The following is a 7,111-nucleotide window of genomic DNA, read 5'->3' as shown; positions in this document are numbered from 1 at the left end:
CGTGAGCTTGGAAGGTCTCCCAGGAGCCGGCCACAGCCCTGGCCAAGGCCAACACCTCTGCTGCAGTCAGTGAGGGGGCCAGAACCTCCCAGTGAAGTTGTTCCCGGACTCTTGATCCACAGAAACTTGGGGACAGCAACTGAGCTTTGGGGGTAGCTTTTGTGTGGAAGCAGGGAACACATACAATATAGCTGCTTATCGAGGACCTGCCCCGCAGCAGATACGGTTGCCAGCATGTTGCGTTAATAATTCATTTGGTCTTCACTGTGACCCTGTGAGTAAGTGCCATGCTTACTCTCACTTTCATCTGAAGACACTGAAGCCCCCCGCTCCCCTCCACCGGCGGAAGGATTAAGAAACTCGCCCAAAGTCACAGAGTTAGGAGATGGTGAAGCTGGTATGGGAGCCTTGTTCACATCAATAAAGTTTGAAAAACAGCTGCTCATATTTCACAGGATAGAATTGCATTATCTGGAGGCGCCTGGGTGGCTCAGTTGGTTAAGCGTCTGCCTTCGGCTCCGGTTGGGGTCTCATAGTGCTGGGATCGAGTCCTGCATCGGGCTCCCTGCTCAGGGAGGAGCCTGCTTCTCCCTCTGCCTCTGCCTCTCCCCCACTTGTGTACTCTCTCTCTCTCTGAACTGAATAAATAAAATCTTAAAAAAAAAAAAAAAAAGAATTGTATTATCTAGCCCTGCCTAAAACGCGCAGTTTGGCAAAGGGGACCAAATCATCTTAAACTAATCAAACTTACCATCCCCACTTCGTGCAGGGACGATGGAACAGCTGGATTTCCCCTGAAGTTCATGGTTCTGTAAAGTGGGTGAACAATCCGGCTTTAGATACAGAGGAAGGGGACTAACTAGCTGAATGGTAGCTCACAGTGCTGTCTCTTCCACATTCACGGGGTTGTTTTATTCTTTTTTTTTTTTTTAAAGATTTTTATTTATTTATTTGAGAGAGAGAGAATGAGAGACAGCATGAGAGGGAGGAGGGTCAGAGGGAGAAGCAGACTCCCTGCCGAGCAGGGAGCCCGATACGGGACTCGATTCCGGGACCCCAGGATCACGACCTGAGCGGAAGGCAGTCGCTTAACCAACTGAGCCACCCAGGTGCCCTGGGGTTGTTTTATTCTTATTCTTCTTTCTTTTTTTTTTTTTTTAAGATTTTATTTATTTATTTGAGAGAGAGAGAATGAGAGAGAGCACATGAGAGGGGGGAGGGGCAGAGGGAGAAGCCGACTCCCCGCCGAGCAGGGAGCCCGATGCGGGACTCGGTCCCGGGACCCCAGGATCACGACCTGAGCCGAAGGCAGTCGCTTAACCAACTGAGCCACCCAGGCGCCCCGGGGTTGTTTTATTCTTATTCTTATTTCTTTTTGGAGGGAAGCAGCAGGAAGTGGTGATGGGTAGGATTTAGGTGATAACGCTCAGAAACTGGTTCACCAGTGATTATATTCATGTTTCACGCTTGAGGTGGTGTTAGCCTGGTTCAGAGCCAAGATACTCACGGAGGCTGTCTGGCACAGTGGTTAAGGTACTGGCTCTGGAACCAGACCGATCTTGGTAGCTTCTAGCTGTGTGATTCTGGAAAAAACACCTTACCTAGCCAAAGGCCTGTGTCCTCATTCGAAATTAGGGCTAGTAAAATACCCACCAAGTTTGGGGTCAGAATTAAATGAGGTAACATAGGTGAAGCATTTAGCACCCTGCCTGGCACATAGGAAGAGCTTAACAAATGATAGCCTTGATTATGATTATGATTGCTTTTGAGAGAGAGAGAGTGTGTGGGGAGGGGCAGAACGAGGAGAGAGAGACAATCTTAAGCAGGCTCCAAACCCAACACAGAGCCCGATGTGGGGCTTGATCCCACAACCTTGAGATCATAACCTGAGCCGAAACCAAGAGTCAAATGCTTAACCGACTGGCCACCCAGGCACCCCAGCCATGATTATTATTATATATAATAAGGCACATCAGAGGGATGCCTAGGTGTCTCAGTCGGTTAAGTGTCTGCCTTCAGCTCAGGTCATGATCTCGGGTCCCGGGATCGAGTCCCGTGTTGGGCTCCCTGCTTCTCCCTCTTTCTCTGCCCTGCCCCCCGCACTCATGCTCTCTCTCTCTCAAATAAATAAAATCTTTAATAAAAAAAGTAAGGCACATCAGAGCATTGCTAATTAGTTATGAAATATTACCTTCCAAGTGTGAAACACCATGTTGGGCTTATGTGGGATATAATATACCTTGATATCAAGGGGAACATAGAATCTAGTTGGGGAGCTAGAAAGCACATTCATCAAAAGATATTCTGATAATATTTGGGAACACACGTTAAGTGACATATATTAGGGTATGTTAAGAATTTAGGGTCAGTTTTTAAATTAAGGATATCCAAACACAGATAACTAGAAGACCTTTTGAGTCACACAGTTTTAGAGCTAAAGAGGACCATAGATTTTATAGGTAAGTAAACTGAAATCCAAGAGGAATTTAATGCTTATACTAGCAGGTCATAGAGAAGCCAGAAGTAGGCTCAGGTTTGGGTTCAAGTTTGGGCCCTGCCACTAACTAGCTATGTGTGTGTTTTAATTTAAAAAAATTTTTTTAAAGTGTATTTATTGGGGCGCCTGGGTGGCTCAGATGGTTAAGCGTCTGCCTTCGGCTCAGGTCATGATCTCAGGGTCCTGGGATTGAGTCCCGCATCGGGCTCCCTGCTCCTTGGGAGCCTGCTTCTCCCTCTGCCTTTCTCTCTCGCTCTGTCTCTCATGAATAAAAAAAAAAAAAAATCTTAAAAAAAAATAAATAAAAATAAATAAAAATAAAAATAAAAGTGTATTTATTTATTTGAGCGGGGCATGGGGGGAGGGAGAGCATGAGTGGGGGGAGGGGTAGAGGGAGAGGGAAAGAGAGAGAAGCAGACTCCCTGGACACAAAGCTCAATCCCAGCTAGGACTCTGAGATCATGACCTGAGCCAAAGTCAGACATTTAACCAACTGAGCCACCTAGGCGCCCTAGCTGTGTGTTCTTGAGCAAGTCACTTACCTCTGAGCCTCGCTTGCCTCATCTGCGATATTCTATCATCTCAGACCCCAGCTTTCTGACCCCCAACCCATCTCTCAGGATGATGCCTTACAACCCTACTTTACACTGAATTATTTAATATATTGGTCCAGTTTCTATGGTAACCGAAAATTAACATCTCTAAAAGCAGAGTTAGCCTTGCTAGTAGCAGGAGCAGGATAGTATATGGGAAACCCTCTGAAGCTAAAGAGTACTTTCGACCCACATGTCATTCTCTTTAAAATAAGTTGAATTCTAGGGGCGCCTGGGTGGCTCAGTCGGTTAAGCATCTGCCTTCGGCTCAGATCATGATCCCAGGGTCCTGGGATGGAGCCCCGCATCGGGCTCCCTGCTCAGTGGGGAGCCTGTTTCTCCCTCTCCTTCTGCCTGCCTGTCTGCCTACTTGTGATCTCTCTCTCTCTCTGTCAAATAAATAAATAAAATCTTCAAAAAAAAAAAAGTTGAATTATAAAACCACCTAGTTTCCAATTTTATGAAATGTTCTGGCTGGAAGTGAAATGGAATCATTAAGGATGTTCTCAGTTACATAGACAGATCAGTCCATTTGCCTAGGCCAGGACTCTCAGGCTAATTAGAAGATTCTAGAAGTGTCATGGACTAGAGAGAAGGTCACTTCCCAGATGGGTACTTAAATATTTTTTCCACATAAAGGCTTGAGAAATTTTCCAGTCTTTGAGGGGGGCAAATGTGACACCACTTATGTAAGAAATAATCCCTTTCTGTTTGGGCCTGTCCACAGGCTACTCTGAGTGCTTACTGCCACCTGGTGGTGTTTAAATGAATAACCATTTCTAGGAAGGGTGGGCATTCCAGTTATTCACTCCCTAGTGACTTATTTCATTGGTTGGCATGCCAGGTCATTTGTTATTTGCTTGTGCATGTATATATATATATGTGTGTATGTAAGTATCTGTGTATGTATTTAAATCAACATTTTATTTATTTTTAAGATTATTTAAGTAATCACTATATCAAGCATCACATACTCTTCCAACTGAGCCAGCCCGGCGCCTCTTGATGAACACTTTATTTTAGAATAGTTGAGACTTACAGAAAAGTTACAAAGATAGTACAGAGAGCTCCTACAGAGTCACCTAGTTTCCCCTTATCGTTAACATCTTCCATTACCACGGTACATTTGTCACCTCCAAGAAACCAACATTGGTAGATTACTATTAACTAAACTCCAGACTATTTTTGGATTTTACTTTTCCACTAAAGTCCTTTATCTGTTCCAAAAGCCCCTCCTGGATACCACATTCCATTTTGCTACCATGATTCCTTAGTCTCCTCTGGTCTGTGACAGTTTCTCTGTCTTTCCTTATCCTTCATGATCTTGACAGCTTTGAGGAGTGTTGGTCAGGTATTTTGTAGAATGTCCTTCAATTTGGGTTTATTTGGTATTTTTTTTTTAAGATTATTTATTTATTTGACAAAGAGAGTGAGAGAGCTCAAGCAGGGGGAGTGGCAGAGGGAGGGGGGAAACAGACTCCTCACCAAGCAGAGAGCCCGATGCGGGACCCGAACCCAGGACCCTGAGTCATGACCTGAGCTGAAGGCAGATGCTTAACCGACTGAGCCACCCAGGCGCCCCTATCTGGTATTTTTCTCATTAGACAGGGCTATGCATTCTCTGACATTAACCTTGATGTTAACTAGCCAAGCTAGTACTTGCCAGGTTTCTCTGTGGAAAAGTTATTATTTCTCCCTTTTGTTACTCTGTTCCTAAATTCAGCCCACACTTGAGGGGGAGGAAGGAATAAACTCCACCTCCAGAGGGCAAAGCACACACATGAATGATTTGAAATTCTTGCATAAGGGAAACCTGACTCTCCTCCCACATTTATTTATTCACTCATGTGTTTATATCAGCATGAACTTGTGGGTATTTATTTGATACTTTGGGTTACAAACCAATGCTATGCTATTTGTTTTGTTCAAATTGCAGCTTTCACCAGTGGGAGCTCTTTCAGGCTGCATCCTGTTTTCCCTTTGACATTTCACCTCCTTTTGTTTTTTTGAGCACTTCCTTTGTATATTTTTCATTTATTTTTTTTAAAAGATTTTATATATTTTGACAGAGACACAGCGAGAGAGGGATCACAAGCAGGGGGAGTGGAAGAGGGAGAAGCAAGCTTCCTGCAGAGCGGGGAGCCAGATGCGGGGCTTGATCCCAGGACCCTGGGATCATGACCTGAGCCGAAGGCAGACGCTTAACGGCTGAGCCACCCAGGCGCCCTATTTTTCATTTAAAGAACACTTTTAGGGGCATCTGGCGGGCTCAGTCAGCAGATCATGCGACTCTTGATCTCAGGGTCGTGAGTTCAAGCCTCACATTGGGCGTAGGGCTTACTTAAAAAGAAAAAGAAAGAAAATACTTGTAGGAAGCAAAAGACAACGAAAATATCTTTTTTTTTTTTAAGAGTTTTATTTATTTGACAGAGAGAGAGTGAGTGAGAGAGAGAGAGCACAAGCAGGGGGAGAGGGAGAAGCAGGCTTCCCGCCAAGCAGGGAGCCCACATGGGGCTCGATCCCAGGACCCCTGGATCAGAACCTGAGCTGAAGGCAGACGATTAACCGACTGAGCCACCCAGGCGCCACCGAAATGAAAATATCTTTACAATCCCATTATCCTGACACAACTAGTGAGCATTTTCATGTTTTGTTGTTCACGTTTTTGAAACACAGCTTTTAAAGGACATGTTTTTACTACTTCCCATGGTTTCATAAACATAACTGCCATTTTTGACAATTATGTAGTGTTTACCGGATGTGTAAGTCAGAGCACCTTAAGAAAAGCTCTCTGAAGTCAGACTATGTGCCCTTGCCCCGGCACTGAATCTGAGCCTGAAGCTTCTCCTCTGTAAAATGGGGAAATGATGGTGTGTCTTACAGGTTTCTGTGAGACTTTAACCAGGTGGCATAGACAAGGACTCTGGAAATAGATGGCCTGAGTATAAATCCTGACCGTGCCACTTCTTGGCTGGGAAAGTCCGGGCAAGTTGCTTGACTTCTCCGTGCCTCAGTTTGATCCAGGAAATGGGGAAGCAAATGGGGGAAACAAAAGGCCTTACCTCTCAGTATTGTTTGACTAAATGTGTTCAGTGGTGCCCATGGCAAGTGTTTGGTATCAGCTGTTATTATGAACTCTGGACAGACCTCCATGGCAGGCATTATAACCTAAATATGTATGTATGTGTGTGTGTGTGTGTGTGTGTGTACCCTCCAGCTCAGTGCTTCACACACAGGAGAGGTTCGATGTGTATTAACACCTATGTGTGCACACACAGCGTCTGCTCACTAGCAAGATGCAGGTAAACCACTTCCCACTACTAAGGTAACAAAGTACCTTACACATACCAACAAGATCAGAGTTCCACCTTTGAATGTATCTATGCCATCTAGTATTTAGCTTCTTTTTCCTTGCCCTATTGAGGTATAACTGACAAGTACAAATTACATGTATTTAAGGTGTATAATGTGATGGCTTGATCTGTATTTAGCTTCCCATAGTGGGAGGACTTCATAAAGAATGAAACCATGACATTTAGTCTTAACAGAAACACTTTACTATGCCTCTGAATCTAAACCAATGATGTACATCTTGAATTTGGTCCTTTGGGAAGTTTTTATCAAAGAGGAAGACTTTATCCTACTTTTCAGCAATTTTCAAACTTTCTTCATGCTGAGTTTTTTTAGGGACCAAGTCACTAACCCATGCCCACCGTCCTGGCTGCCCCTGGGTGTTATAGGTTCTCATACTCCCCACTTCTCATGTCTAGTTGGCAGTAATGATTCAGAATAAAGTACTCTACACTAATGCATACAAGACATATATGAAATATGGTTAACATCTGCCGTGTTTCCCTTGTGAGGCTGTTGGGTGCTCATACCCTTATGATTGTTTCTCTTTCTTGGCAATGTTAAGAATATGGGCCTTGCAGTAGGGCAGAGGACAGAATTCTGGACCCACCACTTACTAGTTGTTTTGCCTTGGGCAAGTTTTTTTATTTTTTTAAGATTTTATTAATTT

The sequence above is a fragment of the Neomonachus schauinslandi genome, chromosome 9, assembly GCF_002201575.2.
Source record: "Neomonachus schauinslandi chromosome 9, ASM220157v2, whole genome shotgun sequence".
Lineage (NCBI taxonomy): Eukaryota > Metazoa > Chordata > Mammalia > Carnivora > Phocidae > Neomonachus > Neomonachus schauinslandi.
This window is presented reverse-complemented; position numbering follows the sequence as displayed.